The following is a 21,277-nucleotide window of genomic DNA, read 5'->3' on the forward strand; positions in this document are numbered from 1 at the left end:
ATGCATAAAATAATCTAACAAGACTGACAGCCAGTTAAATGACTCTGTGTTTGCCTTTTCATTATTGCGGCAGCCTTTGATCCTTTAAAATTAGCTGGCTTATCTCTGGGGAAGACTCACAATGGAGAGAGCCATTGTGTTACAGCTTTCTGATTTACAATATTTTATACTGAGGTTTATGGATACAAATGGTTAAATCTGGAGAATTCAAAACTCAAAGGTTGCCTGAATGTATAATGAAGAACAAAGTCGCGTATGAAAAGAAATAGTAAAAACCATTAAAGTACAGAAGGCCGTGAATGTTTAACATAAAAAAAAATAATCCAGATAACATGTGTCCTGGCAGAATATAGATGAACACCGCAAATTTTCCCAAGGGTTTAGAATGAGAAATAACTCTTTATCTGGACACCCAATGGTCATTACTTTATTCACCATATTTTCTTATTCTCTTTTAGAGGGTTTTCTTCTATGTACATATCCCATGTCCACGGACAAGAGTATAAAGCCAGAACTGTCCTCATGTAGCCACAGTCCCCCGAGATCAGTGCTTGGGGAAATATTTTCAGTATACCCAGAGGGTATACTGAAGGACAATTACTATATATTCCTGGAGAACATCAACCCATGTGCAATTTAAACATATTTTACAAAAATAAGAAACACAGTGGTAGGTTTTCACATGCCAACCCAATATTAGTCTTCGTCCTCTACTACCGTATCTTGAAAGATATATTCAGTGTTATTGTTATATTTAAGAGATTTTCTCATTGGGGGATCCCAGTTGGTCATCAAAGGGGTAGAAGTTAACAAAAGAGATTTGCTAGAGTAGAAGATTTCAGAATAATGAAGGAATTGGCCTGCACTTACAGTATATTTATCACTATACTAATGTGTCAGTCACTGCACTGGTACCCAATTACTTTAGAATGTAATTCAAAACCCTAGCTCTCGGCCTCAAAGCTCACCAGTGCAGCTGCTCCTTACATCTTTACCTTCCCCTATGTCAACCACCCTACCCAAGCTCCACGTTCTTCCAACAATCTATAAATGGCAACCAGCATTATTAGGGCATGCCCAGACGTGGCGGAGTTCTGCATACACTGTCCGCATCAATGCCGCACAGAATCTGCGTTGCAGATTCTGTTGCGGCTTTGCATAAAATGGGCATTAAATTGATGCGGACTAGCCGTTGCGTATTGAGGGGAAAGTACTTTCCCTTCTCTCTATCAGTGCAGGATAGAGAGAAGGGACAGCCCTTTCCCTAGTAAAAGTAACAGAAATTCATACTTACCCGGCCGTTGTCTTGGTGACGCGTCCCTCTCTTGACATCCAGCCCGACCTCCCTGGATCACGCGGCAGTCCATGTGACCGCTGCTGCCTGTGATTGGCTGCAGCCGTCACTTGGACTGAAACGTCATCCCGGGAGGCCGGACTGGAGGAAGAAGCAGGGAGTTCTCGGTAAGTATGAACATCTATTTTTTTTACAGGTTGATGTATATTGTGATCGGAAGTCACTGTCCAGGGTGCTGAAACATTTACTGCCGATCGGTTAACTCTTTCAGCACACTGGACAGTGACTATTTACTGACGTAGCCTAGCAACGCTCCCGTAATTACGGGTGCACACACGTAGTCACCCGTAATTACGGGAGCCCCATTGAATTCCTCAGTAGACCTAGAAATACAGAGGTCCAGCCAGAATGAAGAAATGTCATGTTAGTAAAACCAATATGCTCCGCAGCACACATAACATCTGCGGACTTCATTGCAGAATTTTAACTCTCCATTGAAATCAAAGGAGAAATTCCACAATGAGTCCGCAACAAGTCCGCTACACGTCCGTAACAGCCAGTGTATGCTGCGGACACCAAATTCTGCGCCGCAGCCTATGCTCCGCAGCGGAATTGTCCGCAACGTGTAAAACAAACCCAACTAAAAAGCTGTGGAAGGCATTGGAGAAACGTGTACGCTGCGGATTTCCGCTGCGGACTGTCCGCAGCGGAATTCCAGAGCAATTTCGCCACATCTGGTCATGCCCTAACAAACCTTTTACTCCTCTCTCCGGGATTTGTTTCGTGCTCCGCCAGTTTTTCAAATTTGCTCTACCCTAGATAATCAGACTAATTCTCAACATCCACAGTTTTAAAGAGGCTCTGTCACCACATTATAAGTGCCCTATGTCCTACATAATATAATCGGTGCTGTAATGTATATACCAACAGTGGTTTTTATTTTGAAATACGATAGTTTTTGAGCAAGTTATGAGCAATTTTAGATTTATGCTAATTAGTTTCTTAATGCCCAACTGGTCGTTTTTAAAGAGAACCTGTCAACAGCATTTCACATTTTAAACCAGCAATACCTGGTGGTAGTGGGTGAAAAATAATTTCTGTATAACCTATAATTGTCTTCTTAGTTCGCTCTGTAGCTTTAGTATTCAGTTGTTTAGTGTTCCCCACACTGTATGCTAATGAGCAGAAAAGAGTCATATCTTCATTCCTCAAGTCTTTCCGAGTTTACCCCGCCTCCTTACTTTTAATATACAGCTCCTCGCCTTCCCCCAGAACACAAAATCCCGCGCTTGTGCATTGATGTAGCGTCACGGGCCATCGGATTTACTCACCTCACAACGCCCGCAGCCATGGATCCATGAGCGCTGGTCCCCATCTCCTTCCTAGGAGATGCCAGCGCTCACTTCCGCTCCGGTCTGCTGTGTCCCGTAGGGCCAGCGCGAGCACAAAGGAAATCGTCATCATCATTAACTCTCATGATTTCCTGGTCTATAAGAAGGCCCCAGGCTATCTGATTGTTGCCTGAGCGTTGTTCGTTTTCCCAGTCTGTCTTGCAAATGGTCCCTTAGTGTTTTCCGTTCCAGTTGTTACCCGTGCCTTGTTACCTGTTCCTGTATCCAGTGCTGTTCTTGTTCCAGTGCCTATTAGTGTCGGAGTCGTGTCACGTCCTGTGTCATCTGCCAGGTTCGGAGGAATCCGCCACGTCCTGTGTCATCTGCCATGTTCTGAGTAATCTGCCACGTCCTGTATCATCTGCCATGTCCGGAGGAACTCGCCACGTCTGGCGCAACCTGCGGCACCTGTGTCATCCACCACATTTGGCATTACCTGCTGCGCCCTTCTCCATCTGTAGCATTTATTAGCCTCAAGAGAGCCTTCACTTCAGCTTTGATCCTCCATCATCCTGACTTATCTCGGCAGTTCTCACTGGAAGTGGACGCTTCCTCTGTTGTTGCAGGTGCTCTTCTGTTCCAGAGGAGCTTCAAAGGAAAGGCAGTAGTATGTGGCTACTATTCTAGACTTTTTTCTTTTGCTGAGCGCAATTACTCTATTGGAGATCGGGAGCTACTGGCCATCAAATTGGCTCAGGAGGAGTGAAGACATCTTCTAGAGGGCGCTGCTCACCCCATCCTGATCTTCACCGACCACAAAAACCTTAAGTCTGCTCAACGACTGAATACCTGTCAAGCCAGTTGGTCTCTGTTCTTCAGCTGTTTCCCGTTTGTGCTCCACTACCATCCCGCGGACAAGAATGTGAGGGCCGATGCCCTGTCCAGATCGTTTGAGACGGAAGACACGGTGGAGTCCCTTCAGACTATCATAGACCCGTCCTGTATCGTCACTGCTAATCCTCTGCAGGTTAGAGACATCCCTCCGGGGAGTACTTTTGTTCGGTTGGCAGACAGGAGAATAATTCTCCGCTGGGGACACAGTTCTAAACTGGCTGGGCAAGCTGGTGTCCGTAAAACCAGAGACCTGATTGCTCGTCACTTCTTGTGGCCCATGCTACCTAAAGATGTTCTTGACTTTGTCTCGTCTTGCATGGTGTGTGCTTCTAACAAAATTACTCACTTCAAGCCTGCTGGCCTGCTTCAACCTCTGCCTGTACCCAATACCCCCTCGCAGCACATTGCGATGGACTTTGTCACAGACCTTCACCCCTCAGCAGGATGCAACACCGTCTTGGTGGTAGTGGACCGGTTCTCTAAGATGGCACATTTTATCCCGCTGACCGGCCTACCTTCTGCTCCTCGACTGGTGAGTCTCTTCATTCTACACATCTCAAGTACCCGCTGCTAACTCTGCATATGGGGACTTTCTGCAAAACTGGCAACAGACCCGGTCCTCTATTTTGCTGGCAGTCGATCACATAAAGCGAAAAGCAGATGCAAAGAGAAGAGAGCCGCCTCAGTATCTTCCGGGTACCAAAGTCTGGCTATCCTCTCAGAACATTCGTTTGACGGTGCCTTCATACAAGTTTGCTCCCAGGTTCCTTGGTCCTTTCGAAATTCTGCAACAAATAAACCCTGTCTCCTATAAGCTGTGGCTGCCTCCTGCCCTCAGAATCCCCAACTCCTTTCATGTGTCCCTCCTGAAGCCTGTGGTCCTGAACCGCTACAGCAAGACTTCTAGTTCCACAGTTGCTCCCAGCAGTCCTTCTGATGTGTTCGAGGGGAGGGAGATTCTGGACTGAAAGAGGGTAGGAGGAAGGACTTTCTATTTGGTGGACTGGAGAGGGTTTAGTCCTGAGGAGAGGTCCTGGGAGCCAGAAGAGAACCTCAGTGCTCCTGCTCTTATAAAAAAAAATCCTCACTCACTCTGGCCCCAAGAAGAGGGGGCGTAAGAGGGGGGATACTGTAGCGTCCATATCCACGGGCCATCGGGTTTACTCACCTCCCCACGCCCGCAGCCATGGATCCGTGAGCGCTGGTCCCCACCTCCTTCCTAGGAGACACCAGCGCTCACTTCCGCTCTGGTCTGCTGTGTACCGTAGGTCCAGCGCGCGCACAAAGGAAATTGTCATCATCATCAACTGCCATGATTTCCTGGTCTATAAGAAGGCCCCAGGCCTTCTGATCCTTGCCTGAGCATTGTTAATTTTCCCAGTCTGTCTTGCAAATGGTCCCTTAGTGTTTCCCGTTCCAGTTGTTACCCGTGCCTTGTTACCTGTTCATGTATCCCATGCTGTTCTTGTTACTGTTCCTATTAGTGTCAGAGTCGTGTCACATCCTGTGTCATCTGTCACATCTGGAGGAATCCGCCATGTCCTGTGTCATCTGCCAGGTCCGGAGGAATCCGCCATGTTCTGTGTCATCTGCCACGTCCAGAGGAATCCACCACGTCCTGTATCATCTGCCACGTCTGGAGGAACTCGCCACGTCTGGCTCAACCTGCTGCACCTCTGTCATCCGCCACGTTTGGCGTTATGTGCTGCACCTTCTCCATCTGTACCAGAGCTGCGGCCACTGTCTGGACTATCCAGGTACCCTTGTGCGGGACATTGTATTGCTGGGGTTTTCTGTTGTTTGGCCAACTGCCTCCCCGCTACGGCAGTACGGCCTAGTGGTTCCACAAACCCGCTACGTGCCAATTGATATCCTGTTCTGGTGTGTGCGCAAAAAGGGACACCGGATTATTACGATAAAAGGCGCAAAATGTTTGCAGACCGTTATTTACAGTCGGAGGAGTTTAGGAGAGGGGATAATGGAAATGAACTTTTGATAGCAGTGGCCAGTGAGGGATAAGTAAAGCTCAATACGTCAAATGCTGGTGACAGGTTCCCTTTAAACTTTTGACCAAGTGGGCGTTGTAAAGAGAAGTGTATGACGCTGACCAATCAGCGTCATACGCTTCTCTTCATTCATGTCCATTTGTCCTCAACACAACGTGATCTCGCGAGATCACGCTGAGCTGTCACATACACCCAGATTAACTTTACTGAAGTGTCTTGAGAGTGAATAGACATTGCCTCCAGCCAGGACTCAATGTCTATTTACACTCCCGACACTTCGGTAAAGTTTGTGTGGGACTTACACAGCACAACGAGATCACGCTGTGCTGTGATTCACAGCGTGATGAGATCACGCTGTGTTGTGATTAAGTCCCTCACAAACTTTACCGAAGTGTCGGGAGTGTGAATAGACAACGCATCCTGCGTGGAGGCAATTTCTATTCACTCTCAAGACACTTCAGTAAAGTTAATGTGGGTGTATATGACAGCACAGCATGATCTCGCGAGATCACGCTGTGCTGTGATTACAAATGGACATGAATGGAGAGAAGTGTATGACACAATTCTGCTCACTTGTGTTTGTGTGGGACTTACACAGCACAGCAAGATCACGCTGTGCTGTCATTCACAGCGCGATCTCGCGATATCACGCTGTGCTGTGATTAAGTCCCTCACAAACTTTACCGAAGTGTCGGGAGTGTGAATAGACATCGCGTTCTGGCTGGAGGCAATGTCTATTCACTCTCAAGAGACTTCAGTAAAGTTAATGTGGGTGTATGTGACAGCACAGCATGATCTCGCGAGATCACGCTGTGCTGTAATTACAAATGGACATGAATGGAGAGAAGTGTATGATGCTGATTGGTCAGCGTCATACACTTCTCTTTACAACGCTCACTTGGTCAAAAGTTAAAAAACGCCTGCTTGGGCATTAAGAAACAAATTAGCATAAATCTAAAATTGCTTATAAGTTGCTCAAAAATTATTTAAAAAAAAAATAAAAACCACTGTTGTTATCTACATTGCAGCGCCAATCACATTATATAGGAGATAGGGCACTTATAATCTGGTGACAGAACCTCTTTAAGCATGCCCTGAGATAACATATTTTTTTAGGGAAGCATATCACATTGACTCCTATTACTTCTTTCCTTTTTAACACCGTTTTTTATATTTCTGTGACATCTGCTTATCCTTTTTTCCAATGTCAGTAAAAGTGCACATATAAGGGCAGCAAAACAATCATTTTAAATTAATTTGTGACCCTGTTTGTGTTGTCCGTGTTTTCCATAATCTGCCTGTGTGTTACCCCTCTTTTCCATGTGTCCTTTTTCATCAGTGGTGGTATGAAAGTGCCTGCACTCTAAATATCCTTTAGGTTATGACAAAGAAACACTGCCAATAAGTTTTTTAAGATCGTGCATCAAACCTGTGAAGTAGGGTTTTTTTTATTGGTTTATGGAGATGTTTTATATAAACCCTATTGCCTGAAGCAATTTGAATATTTGTCTTGTCCAATATGGCGCGGACGGATTTTTAAAATTCCAAGGGATATCCATCTGGACCTGGAGCTTTACAATTTTGCAATAACTTTATGGTTGTTATCATCTACTGCAAAGAAACCTAATGCTCTTTAGGACTTTGGATTTTGTCCAGAATAGTCTGGTAAAATGTTTCTAATTATTATTTGTCAAAGATCCCTATGTTGTGTCTCTTGTGGGTCCTGCAATTTGAGATCTACGTCTGCCTTTTTAATTTGGCCAATTTGGTCACCTAGTGTACACAATTCTGCACTTGCCATGGTTGGGAAAAGTAGTTATTTATTCTTGGTTAAGACTGGCTTTCACATTGGATCATAACAAAGTGCTTGATTAACATTGAGTGCAATAATCCATTATACAAATGTAGTGGCATGAAAATTTTGAATATGAATATTCCTTATGCCTCTGTGATTCTGCCTCTATAGTCAGAGGATAAAGGGTCTTTAACTCCACTTAACCCCTCCACGCACCATCACATAAGTGCACGTCATGGTGCAGGGGGAGAAGTATGGAGCGGGCTCACGTGCTGAGCTCGCTCCATATGCTGCAGGTGTCAGCTGTGTTTTTCATATAGTTATTACATTATAGGCATTTCTGATTGAGGACTTGTGTTGGGAGACACGGTCTTTCACAGGTTTTGTGGTCTCACCAACATAGCTCAAGCCACAGGGGAATTTTTAAGGTACACCACAAAATCTGTGCCATAGCTAAAGTGGCCCTGTATTTTAAAGTTTTTCCCTGTGCAAGGGTATGTACAGATCATGAAAATGTTGTCAAATAGTTGTTGTAAACAAATTTGCACTCAAGCATGTTAATAAAGATAACGGCGTATGCACGGGCAACACCCGATATCTACTGGTAAAAAGAAAACAATTGTTATTAAGAAGAAAGTTTACTAATTCCAGAATAGGAATTTTTGTGATAGATTAAAGTCATAAGTGGTTTGCAGGATATCTGTAACTGCCGTCATCCCATCTGCATGTGCATGTGGGAGGCTAGTATATAGGCTTTTAGCGTCCATGATTACAAGGAGACGGTCTTTTAAGTCCCGTGAAAAATTATGGAGCCAGATCTTTGGTATATTTTAAGAAAGAGTGGCCAGATTGGGCATATGCTCTTAATAATAAGTTTAAAGGGACAGTGTCATGATTTTTTTTTTTTTTTATTAATTTATGTTTTTATTTAAAAACAATTTTATATTGACTTTATTTATTTTTTCACACACAATGGTTTTTTTTATCAACACTTTCTTACTGTACTGTACTGTTCTTAACGACACATACACACATGGAATATGGCAGCTACAGTGCATAGGACACAATGAACGTCTCCCATCAATTGTATCCTCTGCTTCAGCTATCTAACTCTGGGTCACTCTGAACTGCAAGCGCAGTTCAGAGTGACCCAGCATAGAAGCTGGTTTGTAAGGGGAAAGCCGGTGCCATTATGAAGACCGGCCGCACTGCAGGTAAGGTGTGAGTCTCTGTCTGTCTCTCTCTCATAGCCCCACCTCTCAAAACCCCCCATCGCAACCCCTCCTCCGCTTGCAGACCACCTGCGATCTCTCCGCTTGTGGCCCCCTGCACACCTGCTGTAACTGTGTGTGTGTATGTATGTGTAGCAGAGCTATGTATGTGTGTGTAGCGGAGCTGTGTGTATGTATGTATGTATGTATGTATGTATGTATGTGTAGCAGAGCTGTGTGTGTGTGTGTGTAGGAGAGCAGTGTGTGTAGCAGAGCTGTGTGTGTAGCAAGCAAAGCTGTGTATGTGTGTGTGTGTGTGTGTGTAGCAGAGCTGTATATGTGTGTGTGTGTGTGTGTGTGTGTGTGTGTATCAGAGCTGTGTATGTGTGTATCAGAGCTGTGTCTGCACATGCACAGCAGAATTCTGTGTGCGTGCGCGCAGCAGAGCTGTGTGTGTGTGTGTAGCAATGCTGTGTATGTGTGTAGCAGAGCTGTGTGTGTGCCCTCGCAACCAACCCCCCGCGAACCCCCCACTCACGGCCCACCCGCACACCTGCTGTAACTGTAACTGTTTGTTTATATATGTATGTGTAGCAGAGCTCTGTGTGTGTATGTGTGTATGTATGTGTAGCAGAGCTTTGTGTGTATATGTGTGTATAGCAGAGCTGTGTATGTGTAGCACAGCTGTGTGTGTGTAGCAGAGCTGTGTGTGTGTGTATCAGAGCTGTGTATGTGTGTGTAGCAGAGCTGTGTATGTGTGTGTGTAGCAGGGCTGTGTGTGTGTGTGTGTGTAGCAGAGCTGTGTGTGTGTGTGTAGCAGAGCTGTGTGTGTGTAGAAGATCTGCGTGAGTGTAGCACAGCTGTGTGTGTTTGTAGCAGAGTTGTGTGTGTGTAGTAGAGTTGTGTGTGTGCGTGCAGCAGAGCTGTGTGTGTGGGGGGCTTGTGTGCAGGGTGCTTGTGGGGGGTTGTGTGATGGTTTGTGTGGGTGTGTGTGTGTGTGTGGGGGGGTGCAGGGTGATTTTGGGGGGGGGTTGTGTGATGGTTTGCATGGGTGTGTGTGTTTGGTGGGGTGCAGGGTGCTTGTGGGGACCTCTAGTATTTATTATGGGGAGAAGACAGAAGTTGCTGTAGGTGAGTATAAGTCTTTGTGTTTTTCATATTAGTAACTAGAGATGAGTGAACCGGGACAACCGAACCCGGTTTCGGTCCGAACATCGGGAAAAGTTCGGTTCGCAGCGAATCCGAACTTCACCTGGTTCGGCCGAACACGTTTTGACCGAACCCGGCGGAGATAGTCACTGTCCAGGGTGCTGAAAGAGTTAAACGATCGTTAGTAACTGTTTCAGCACCCTGGACAGTGACTTCCGATCACAATATACATCAACGTTAAAAAAATAGAAGTTCCTACTTACCGAGAACTCCCTGCTTCTTCCTCCAGTCCGACCTCCTGGGATGACGATTCAGTCCAAGTGACCGCTGCAGCCAATCACAGGCCAATCACGGGCTGCAGCCAATCACAGGCCAATCCCAGGCTTCAGTGGTCACATGGACTGCCGCGTCATCCAGGGAGGTCGGGCTGGATGTCCAGAGAGGGACACGTCACCGTTGCCTTGGTGACGCGTCCCTCTCGACATCCAGTCCGACCTCCCGGGATGACGCGGCAGTCCATGTGACTGCTGCAGCCTGGGATTGGCCTGCGATTGGCTGCAGCCTGTGATTGGCCTGTGATTGGTTGCAGCGGTCACTTGGACTGAATCGTCATCCAGGAATGTCGGGCCGAATGTCGAGAGGGACGCGTCACCAAGGCAACGGCCGGGAGACCGGACTGGAGGAAGCAGGAAGTTCTCGGTAAGTATGAACGGCTTTTTTTTTTACAGGTTACTCTATATTCTGATCGGAATTCACTGTCCATTGTGTGTGAAAAAATAAATAAAGTCAATTCGGAGAACGTGATTGGTTTATGTGCAGGGTAATGAACATACAGACAAGCAGTAGAAGACTGAATTCAATGAAATGCTCAGCCCTTAGTCAGTCTTCTACTGCTTGTCTGTATGTTCTTTACCCTACACATAAACCAATCACGTTCTCCGAATATTCACAGCGCAACCAATCTGATAGTTTACAGTGCTTGGGAATAAGTGACTGGGGCAGAAAAGGATGGAGGCGCAGCCTTATATAGTGGATCGAGCGGGTTCCCCAGCAGCATTTAAAAGAAACAGGATCCTGACCTGTCCACAGAGTTGAAGGCAGCACAGAGTATTTCAGGAGATGAGCGTGCGGATCTTGTGCGGGGTGGTGACTTGCTAATCATGTGAAGGTGTTATTGAGGACAGGAGTGGAGGAGAGGTGACAGACTGAGAGCTACGTAATGGTAAGAGCAGAGTTCACAGCAGCACAGAATATTTCAGGAGAGGAGCGTGCAGATGTTGAGGAGTGTATGACGCTGAGAGGATGCGGCAGCCTGTAATTGGCTGCAGAGGCCGCTGCAGCTTGTGATTGGCTGCAGAGGCGGTCACGTGACGTGCGTGACCGCCACTACAGCCTGTGATTGGCTGCAGCGGCGACATGGATGAAACGTCATCGCTGGAGGCCGGACAGGAGGAATGTAAGTATGAACGTATTTTTATTTATTTTTTATTACATAAAAATTTTATGTTCCGCGCGCCGAGCATGGTACTGTCAAGGTTGCTGAAAGAGTTAGTGCAACCCATTAACTCTTTCAGCACCCTGGACAGTACCATGCTCGGAGCACGGAAATTACAGGTACGGTCAGAACTAGTTCGGTCCGAATCAAACTTTTTCGTGAAATTCGGCGAACCAGCCGAACCGAACTTTTCATAAGTTCGCTCATCTCTATTAGTAACTTTAGTTTTTATCTTTTGCAGGTTCCGCAGGACATATTGGACTACATCGTAGATTCAGTGGACTACTGCGATGATCTAAGTTTTTTGTTGTTGTTTTTTTTAATAAAATGTTTAACGCAGATTGTGAGGGGGAGCTTTTATTTCAATAAAAGTATTTTCTTATGTCTCTGTGTTTTTAATACTTTATTACCACCTTATTATCACCTAGTGGCTGATTTGTGAATTGCATCCCATCCATGTAACCTGGAACCTCTTGACATTAGAGTGCTCTATTCTTTTACGTGTGGACTGACATTCCTTCATTGTTTATATTGAGAATACCGGTAGAATTGCTGATCGTACGGACATTATACTGTGTAGCGGCACTATAGGGGCCAATATACTGTGTGTGGCATTTAGGGGGCATAATACAGTGTGGGCACAATTAAAGGACAAAATACTGTGTCCTTGAACGTGTTATACTATATTATTAAATATTAATATTATCCTGTATGGGGTAGCCATGGGGGCATTATACTGTATGGGGGGCACTTAAGGGGCATTATACTTTGTGGGGGCACTATATAGGGCATTATACTATGGGGGGTATTATACTTCTTTATGTGGCATTTTTTTATGATGGGGTTGGGCGCCAAAAGATAATTTTACACGGGGCACCATCTATCCTAAGGCCGGCCGTGATCGCATACAGGGCTGCAGATTTGCTACCAACCGCTTAGATGCAGAGATCGCTTTCAGGGGTTAATGGTAGGAGCCGGAGTTAACTCCGGTCCCTGCCATTACAGGTGGATGTCATCTGTAACATACAGCTGACATCCACCGCTCATGGTGCCCACTTAGCTCTTTTGCCGGCACCATATTGCCATCGGCTATAAAAGCCTTTTAGGCCCTGCCTCCAGGCGGGGCCTGGAAGGCTTCCGTACTAAGGTGTTGTCGTTGGGCTCTTGACATCTATTAGACATTCACTGCACATTCTGTGGAGATGCCATAAATGTCCTAAACGGAAATACCAATTTAGGAATGATTGAATCCTACTGAACAAAAAGTAGAAAAGTTAGTATCAGTGATTGGTGGAATTCTCCAGGCAAGGAGTGGCTACAGATAATTCAGACGTAAGTAAAATTCAAGTGTGTTGTTTAATTAATTCAAAGAGATAATAATATAAATTTGTCTAGAATAGTAAAGTATTGGTAGTAGGTTCTAATAATAAGCAATACAATATTTAATTATGGAGTTTGTTTGCCGACGAAGCAGAGAAGAGAGATAGAGACACATGACCGTGATGGTAATCACACATATACGACATACAATTGTGTTGAGAGAACACGTGAAAATATAAACCAGACATAGAAACAAACATAGACTAAGTTGCTATATAGTATTAGAGATGCAGGTAAAACAAATGGATCTATAACGGCGCTGCTGCTTAGTGTGGACGAGGTAAGTATCCAGAAGTCAGGTTTGAGTTTGGGTAAACTGTTTATTCGCAACGCGTTTCAGCGCCGAACTGGCGCTTTCATCAGGCATAGGGATACAGAGAAAAGACACATGTTTATATAGGGCCAGTTCAGATTAGACAATTAGGTAAAAAACCGCGAAAAAACATCGGCGGGTCGAAGTTCACATGGAGCGATCTAGTATAATATAAATGAATAAATAAAGGTTTTAATGCATAAATAAAAGAGTATAATTAATAAAAGACTGTACGTCCTATCAAAAATTAATTTTGGAACGAAGTGGATTAAAACTATGTGCAGTCTATAAATGACAGTTATCATTCAATTTACTTAAAACAATAGTTAGGGGTGAGTAGACATGATTTTATTGATGTGTTAATGTTGAAGGTTATGTTTGGGAAGTAGTAATGTATGTTAGTTACAATGTTTACACGTTGCCTCGGGAACCAGATGTGCTACGGAGGCCGAGGTGCTCCACACTGAGTGGAACGCATGGTGAACCGCATTACGCGAAGGATCGTGGAACTGCTCGGACAGGACCGGGAACTTAGAAAGTCTCTTCGGAAACCGAATAGAAATATGGAGAACGGGCGAAGGGTGAGTGAAACGGAATATCAACTATGGTTAGGGCCATGATTGATATGTTAGTTTGTCATTTGTCAGCATTTATTTATTTATAGTGAAACGGAATATCAACTATGGTTAGGGCCATGATTGATATGTTAGTTTGTCATTTGTCGGCATTTATTTATAGGGAACGCTGGTCAGTTTTAGGGGGTAAGGACAGTGGTATTGCGGTGGTCCATACCTATATTTGTTTGAACAAAATTGGCACATTGTGCTTTTTATTTACAACCGGAGAATTGAATTTTTGATTAAATATAAATAAAGATAAATATAAATAAAAACACGCAAATATACATTGAGTGATGTATGATCATTGCCCAGATGGATAAATGGGATGCTATTTGGAGATGGGGTGCGACGGAATACTGAAATTTATTTATTCATATGTTTAATTAATAAAGGTATTTAAGAGATTTTGCAAGGTGTCTCATTGCTGATTTATTAATTAAGTAGTAAGATCAATTAGTCCAAAGAGGACTCTGCGATGTCATTCAGACCCAAAGGATGAAGTGTATTCATTTTAAAAATCCAGTAATTTTCCCTTTGTTTCAACTTGCTGAATCTGTTTGGAACATCAATATTGATATGTTCTATTGGTGTGATTTTGATTTTATTAAATTGGCAATCATGCATTTGGAGGAAATGTCGGGAAACGCTGTGTTTAGGGTAACCAGTGTTTACATTAAACCGATGGTTGTTAACACGGGTTCTTAAACATTGGGTAGTTCTTCCAATATATTGCAACTGGCACGGGCACTCTAATAAATAAATAACGTAGGAACTGCCACAGTTGAGGAGAGTTTGTATAATGAAGGATTCTTTGGTAAGTGTGGATGTGTAATCATGTTTTTTATGGCTGATGGAATTGCAGCACAGGCAGCGCAAATGTCCACATTTATATGACCCTTTTGCGTTGGAAAGAAAATTTGTATGAGGTGTAGGATGTTTCCTTACTCTACTGGGAGCCAGAATATTTTTGAGGGTCAGGGATCGTCTGAAGGTGATATTCGGTTTACATGATAATGTGTCTTTCAGGTATGGATCGTTTTTAAGGATGTGCCAGTGCTTGGAAAGGATATTCCTAATTGTTTTATTGCCTCTGTTGTAAGTAGTGATGAAGTTGAGATTAGAGCTGTTGGTATCTAATTTGGAATTCTTAATGGAGGGGTTCAGACAGGACACTTGAGTAAGTTCTGAAGCTTTGGATCGTGCGCCTTTTATAAGATTAGTTGGGAAACCTTTGTCTCTGAATCTTTTTTCGAGGATTGAGCATTCTTTGTTGAAATCTTTGTCAGTACTGCAATTTTTCCTAATCCTCCTGAATTGTCCAAAGGGTATATTTTTCAACCAGGGGCGGTGGTGAGCGCTTCTGAAGTCAATATAGCTGTTAACATCAACTTGTTTGAAATGTGTTCTCGTTATAAATTTATTGTTGACGTTGTCGTAATTGATGGTGAGATCTAAAAAGTCTATAAATGTGGGGGAGAATGTGTATGTAAAAGTTAGGTCATAATTGTTTTTGTTTAGGGTTTCGACGAAGCGCACAGCTTCCTCCTCAGTGCCCTTCCATATTAAAAACAGGTCATCTATGTACCGTTTGTATAATAGTATGTTACTTTTATAGGGGTGTTCGCCATAGATGTATGTTTTTTCGAACGACCCCATATACAGGTTTGCATAGGATGGTGCAAAACGGCTTCCCATTGCACACCCTTTAATTTGGTGGTAGAATTTGCTGTCAAAACTGAAGATGTTGTGTTTGAGAATGAAGTCAATGCAGTTTGTTAGAAAGTCAACCTGGGGTTTGGAAATGGTATTGATTAGGGAAAGAAATGAGTGAGCTACTTCTATGCCTTTATCATGCGGGATATTGCTATACAAAGTGGTTACATCCGCTGTCAAGAAACAGACTGGGGATACTGAAGGGTCAATCTTTAGGTCGTTTAGGTCTCTGATTAGTTGTGTAGAGTCCTTGAGATGGGATGGTAGGGTGAGAACAATGGGTTGGAGATGAAGGTCAATAAAGTGTGAGAGGTTGCTGGTGAGGGAACCTATTCCCGAGATAATGGGACGTCCGGGGGGATCTGTTAGTGATTTGTGAATCTTAGGTAAATGGTAAATGAAGGGCATGTTTGGAAATGTAACAGAAAGAAACTGTTTTTCTTTTTTATTAATCAATCCTGATCAGGTAGCTGACTCAATCAGGTTCTGGTATTCAAGTATGTAAATAGATAGTGGGTTTGTGGTCAATTTACTATAGAAAGTAGTGTCGCTCAGAATCCTCATAGTCTCTTTGAGGTATTTTTCTCTGTCTTGGACGACTATGCCCCCTCCTTTATCAGCCGGGCGAATTATAATGTCTTGATTTTTTTGGAGGTTCCTCATGGCCTTCCTTTCATGTGTATTTAGGTTGTCAGGGTAATGGGATGGTAGGTCTAGGGTTCTAAACTCATTGCTTACCAGGGACGCAAAGGTTTCAATCATAGGGCCTTGGTGGTGGGTTGGGTAAAAGTTGGATTTAGGGTGGACTTCCACTGGAATGGCCCTAGGTGAGGCTGGGCTTTCAGATGTTTCTATGGTTATGCTGGGTGTGGTGATGAGTTTAGTCATGGCAAAATGTCTGGTATGCCTGATGAAAGCGCCAGTTCGGCGCTGAAACGCGTTGCGAATAAACAGTTTACCCAAACTCAAACCTGACTTCTGGATACTTACCTCATCCACACTAAGCAGCAGCGCCGTTATAGATCCATTTGTTTTACCTGCATCTCTCGTACCCAAGCGGTCACCCCGGTGACCGGCCCAGATCTGGCAGCAGCTACCCCGTGGACCCCAGCGCTGAACTCTTCCAAACCTCACGGTGAGCATATATATCCCCTTCCCCTTCTCACCTCCAATTTCCTTGATCCACACCAAGTGGCGCCGTGGTTCTTTTTCTCCTTATCCTATATAGTATTATAAATAATACTTGGTTTCCTATCCTATGTATAAATAAACACATGTGTGATATATTTGATTGTGGATATAACCAAGAAAAAGTATAAGTATAAAGCACTGTCTGAGTGTTAAAATAGAAAGGTAAAACCTGTCTGACTAAAAAAGACACAAGATCAAAGACTAATTTATCTAAAGGTTGGGAGGGCGATGTATCTGCCATACCGACGTTCCTGTCCTTTTTGAACAATAATGATTTGAATCTTAGATTCACTCATAATCATGATTCCACATCTATCAACTTTCTTGACCTCAGATTAATCTCTAAAACTGGGGATATCATTTGTTCAGAAATTTATCACAAACCAGTATCTGGTAACACCATATTGCATGCTACCAGCTGTCACCCTAAACACACCATTTCTGCAATACCAATAGGTGAGCTGACACGTGCTAGGAGAAACTGCAGCCTAAAAACAGGATTTGCTAAAGAAGAATCTATCATATGTCAGAGGTTGAGGGAACGTGGGTACAGAAATTGGACACTGGAAAGGGCCAAAACAATAGTCGGAACCAAAAATAAGGACTCCTTCCTGTCCATCAACAAAGACAGTAAAACAAATACCAATCAAACCAAAAATTCCAATATCCCCAGCTTGGTATTGCAATTCAGTAACCAGTTTGATATCATCAAAAATATGGTTCTAAAATACATTCCTCTTCTTTACGAAGATTCCAAACTAGAGAAGGTTCTGGAAAATGGTTGTAGAGTGGTATCTCGAAGAGCACCAACCCTGGGTAACATGCTGTCCCCCTCACTCCTAACACTAAACAACTCAAAACCTACATGGCTAGCACACAAAGGCTTCTATAAATGTGGTACCAACCCATGTAAAGTTTGCACCTTCTCTAAAATTACTAAACAATTTTCAAATTCCACGGAAACCTCCAACTTTCCAATTAAATCTTATATAAACTGCAACAGCGATCACATAGTTTATATCATTGAATGTACAAGTTGCAATTTAAAATACCTGGGTTGCACAACTAGGAGATTTAAATTCGCATTTTAGAGCATTTAGGATACATAAGAAACCCAGCCTTCATAAATATATCTAACGTAGCCAGACATTTCATCACTTGTCATAACAGAAATGTTAACTCTTTTCATACATATGCCATTGAGAAAGTCAGAGGCACAATTAGAGGAAGAGATCTCAAACATCTCCTTTTAACCAGAGAAGCATTTTGGATTTATAATCTAGAAACCCGATTCCCACTGGGTCTAAATCTCAAAAAAGAACTGATGTTTCATTATTAAACATTTCAGGTCTTTTCAGTGTCTTTCCGTTCATATACACATGCCACAATAAATGGTTGTAACCTATGTACCTCACAATAGTATATGTATCTCTGAATAAAATAAATACAAATATGGTCAAGTCACCTACATATGCCTAAATTTTGTCTTCGTCCTCAACAGAATAAATAGTAACAAATACAATCACTTTTTGATACAATAGAGTAACCGCAAACAACATTTTACATATAAAACAAGTTTTCCAAGATATATACTCCATAATAAACAAAGTTCTCCTAAATGAAACAAGTGGAAACACAGCTATATATTTATACAAAAAAATTCAAACTATGTTTTCCTAAACATATGTACAAACACACGTATTTTCTCATATGCAACTATTTAAAATTTACAAAGTATTCTACTTTTATCATATTCATTCATTAATTTCAGTCACTAGCCTTCTTCAGAGATATATAAACAAATATTTCATAATTATTAGTTAAATAAAATGGCATAAAGGGCTAATATATGAACTCGTATAGAACACAATTCGATTCACCATACAAACAGATCGTCTTCTATTAGGCTATTCCTTATTTTCGAACCGTTCCTACGAGAGCTTGCCATGAATATTTGTCCAACTAAATAATTCATTTTACCAAATAAATCTGTTTTAATGAATAAGACCAATTTCACATTAGGCATTCCGTGTGAACAAACGCTCCTGACCCAGAAATATGCGATCTGCATTTTTTCCGTTCTAAATTCACAATCTATCTCCCTGATATATTTTAATTTACCAATCCAGACAATAGCTATGTTTGGGGATACATAAACAAATATTTCATATCATGTAATCTCCAATAATCTAGCATATGCTCTGAAAATATCAAATCAGGCAGAACCTGATACGTATAACGATATCTGGATTGTCTCTGTCTCTCTTCTCTGCTTCGTCGGCAAACAAACTCCATAATTAAATATTGTATTGATTATTATTAGAACCTACTACCAATACTTTACTATTCTAGACAAATTTCTATTATTATTTATCTCTTTGAATTAATTAAACAACATACTTGAAATTTACTTACGTCTGAATTATCTGTAGCCACTCCTTGCCTGGAGAAATCCACCAATCACTGATATCTAATCAGCAGCTCTCTTCAGCCGATAACGTTGCATATAAATGAGACAGACACATAGGGCTCTAACATCTTTTGCCATGATTAAGAACACTGCACGTGTTCGAAACGCGTAGGCTCGGGTATTCACCCGCACTACTCTTTGCCTTGAGACTGCGTCTCTGCTTCATTTTTAAAGCAAAGAGGCAGTTACTTGACAAACAGTGCTACAAACCATTATGGGGGGATCCGACAGCTCAATTCTTGAGTGAATATAATTTAATGATTTCAGAAGCTCTCACAGTGGGAGCGATCACTCCCAATGAAAAAAGCTTTCTCTCCATCAAGGATCCTAGGGTTTCCACCTTTTACATGCTCCCCAAGGTTCACAAAAATCTTGTGAACCCTCCAGGTAGGCCTGTCTCTGGTGTGGGAAATCTCACGGAAAAGTGCAACAAGTGGCTTGATAATGAACTCCGTGATATTGTGTCCAACTTACCTTCCCACACCAGAGACACTATGCAAATACTTAAAGAATTGGATGGAATCAGTCTCAACCAAGATGAAATTTTAGTAACCTGTGACGTGGAAAGCCTTTATACCAGCATTAATCACTCTAGAGGTTGTTTAGCGGTAGACTACTATCTATCTAGAGACTTGAGTCTGAACCCTGTGAGGAAGGACTTTATTCTTCAAGCATTGAGATTTATCCTCACACGGAACTATTTTATATTTGATGGGCGGTTTTACCTGCAGATTAGGGGCACGGCGATGGGAGCAGCTGTGGCCCCTACATTCGCTAACATCTATCTTGGTTGGTGGGAAGAGGCAATTGTTTTTTGTGATGAGCTAAAAATCCTGACGGATAGTGTCTGTCTTTGGAGGCGTTTCATTGACGACATATTCGTCATATGGGGGGGTTCCGTTCTGGATTTGGAAAATTTCATTGATAAATTGAATGACAATGAATTTAATCTGAAGTTGACCCTTGACTATAATCAGCAGTCGATTCCGTTTTTGGATGTCCTCATTTACACAGATTCAGAGAGGAATCTACATACGGATCTTTACAGAAAGGTGACTGCCACCAACAGCCTATTAGCTGCTGAAAGTGCACACTCAAAAAACACAATCAGGGCAATACCAAAGGGGGAATTTTTGAGATTGAGACGCAATTGCTCAACCTTTATCAACTTCAAAAAACGAGCAGTTGAATTGAAGGCTAGGCTGCAGGCGAGACACTATTCTAATCGTAACATCAAGGAGGCCTATAACATAGCATTAAGAACTAACCGTGAAGAATTGCTCACTTCTAAAAAGACACAATCTGTGAAAGCTGTCACAACTTGTGAATTTCCAACACAGCCTAGATTCATCACAGACTACCATGCAGACTGGGACAGTATGATGCAGATCATAAACAAACATTGGCATGTACTTAAATCTGACCCTAATCTTAACACAATTTTGGGAGAGAGGGCCCTTTCAGGGTATCGCAAAGGAACCAGTATTTCGAATCTTCTGGTTGCAAGCCATTTCACGCGGGGTGAAGGTAACAGGAGGGTCCAAAATGCAGGGTTTTTCCCTTGCAAGCTATGCAAGGCGTGTAGAATTTTGACCACAACCAAGCAGTTCACTGATGGTTTTGGAGTACTGTATAAGATCAAAGAACATATGAATTGTGGCTCTGAAGGAGTTGTGTATTGTTTGGAGTGCCCCTGCGGCTTGAGGTATGTGGGTAAAACGATCAGAGCACTCAAAATACGTATGGGAGAACATATCAGGACAATCGTAAATTATGACAAAACTGAGAGAGAATGCAAATTCCAAAATAAAATATTCACACCCACTCCAATTGCCAAACATTTTAAAAAGAGACACAATCTGGAATGGCAGACCTTGAAAGGTTGGGCCATTTGCAAACTCAATATGGGTATTAGAGGGGGCAACCTCGATGAGGCCCTATTGAAGAGAGAAAGCGAGTGGATATTCCGTATGAATTCCGTTAAACCATCTGGTTTAAACGAAAATTTCAACTTTGGTTGCTTCCTTTGAACCCGGAACTATCTAGGATCTCTGATAAGGAAGATCTTTAATTATTTAATTATGAACCTACTGAGCTTTATACCCATAATTTGTACCTTGGGATACATACCGAATTATTAACATAGTTCAGTACTATGGATCTATGAGTTTATCCTTACCCGATATGGTTATACCCATTGACAGTAGTCTCTTTTTGAAACTCATTGATTTTCTCGTCTCACCCATGGTTATGAGTGATTGAGATTGATCTTTTTAGTATTATAAAATGACTAATGGACTATATTTATGCAATATGTTCTGGCATTATCCAGGGATGGCTTATGGTGATGATTTTTGTCATGCATTTCCCTTTCCCCTTTTCTCCCTTCCACCTTTTCTGTCACATCGTTATTAC

Source organism: Rhinoderma darwinii, chromosome 11 (genome assembly GCF_050947455.1).
Source record: "Rhinoderma darwinii isolate aRhiDar2 chromosome 11, aRhiDar2.hap1, whole genome shotgun sequence".
In the NCBI taxonomy this organism is placed as follows: domain Eukaryota; kingdom Metazoa; phylum Chordata; class Amphibia; order Anura; family Rhinodermatidae; genus Rhinoderma; species Rhinoderma darwinii.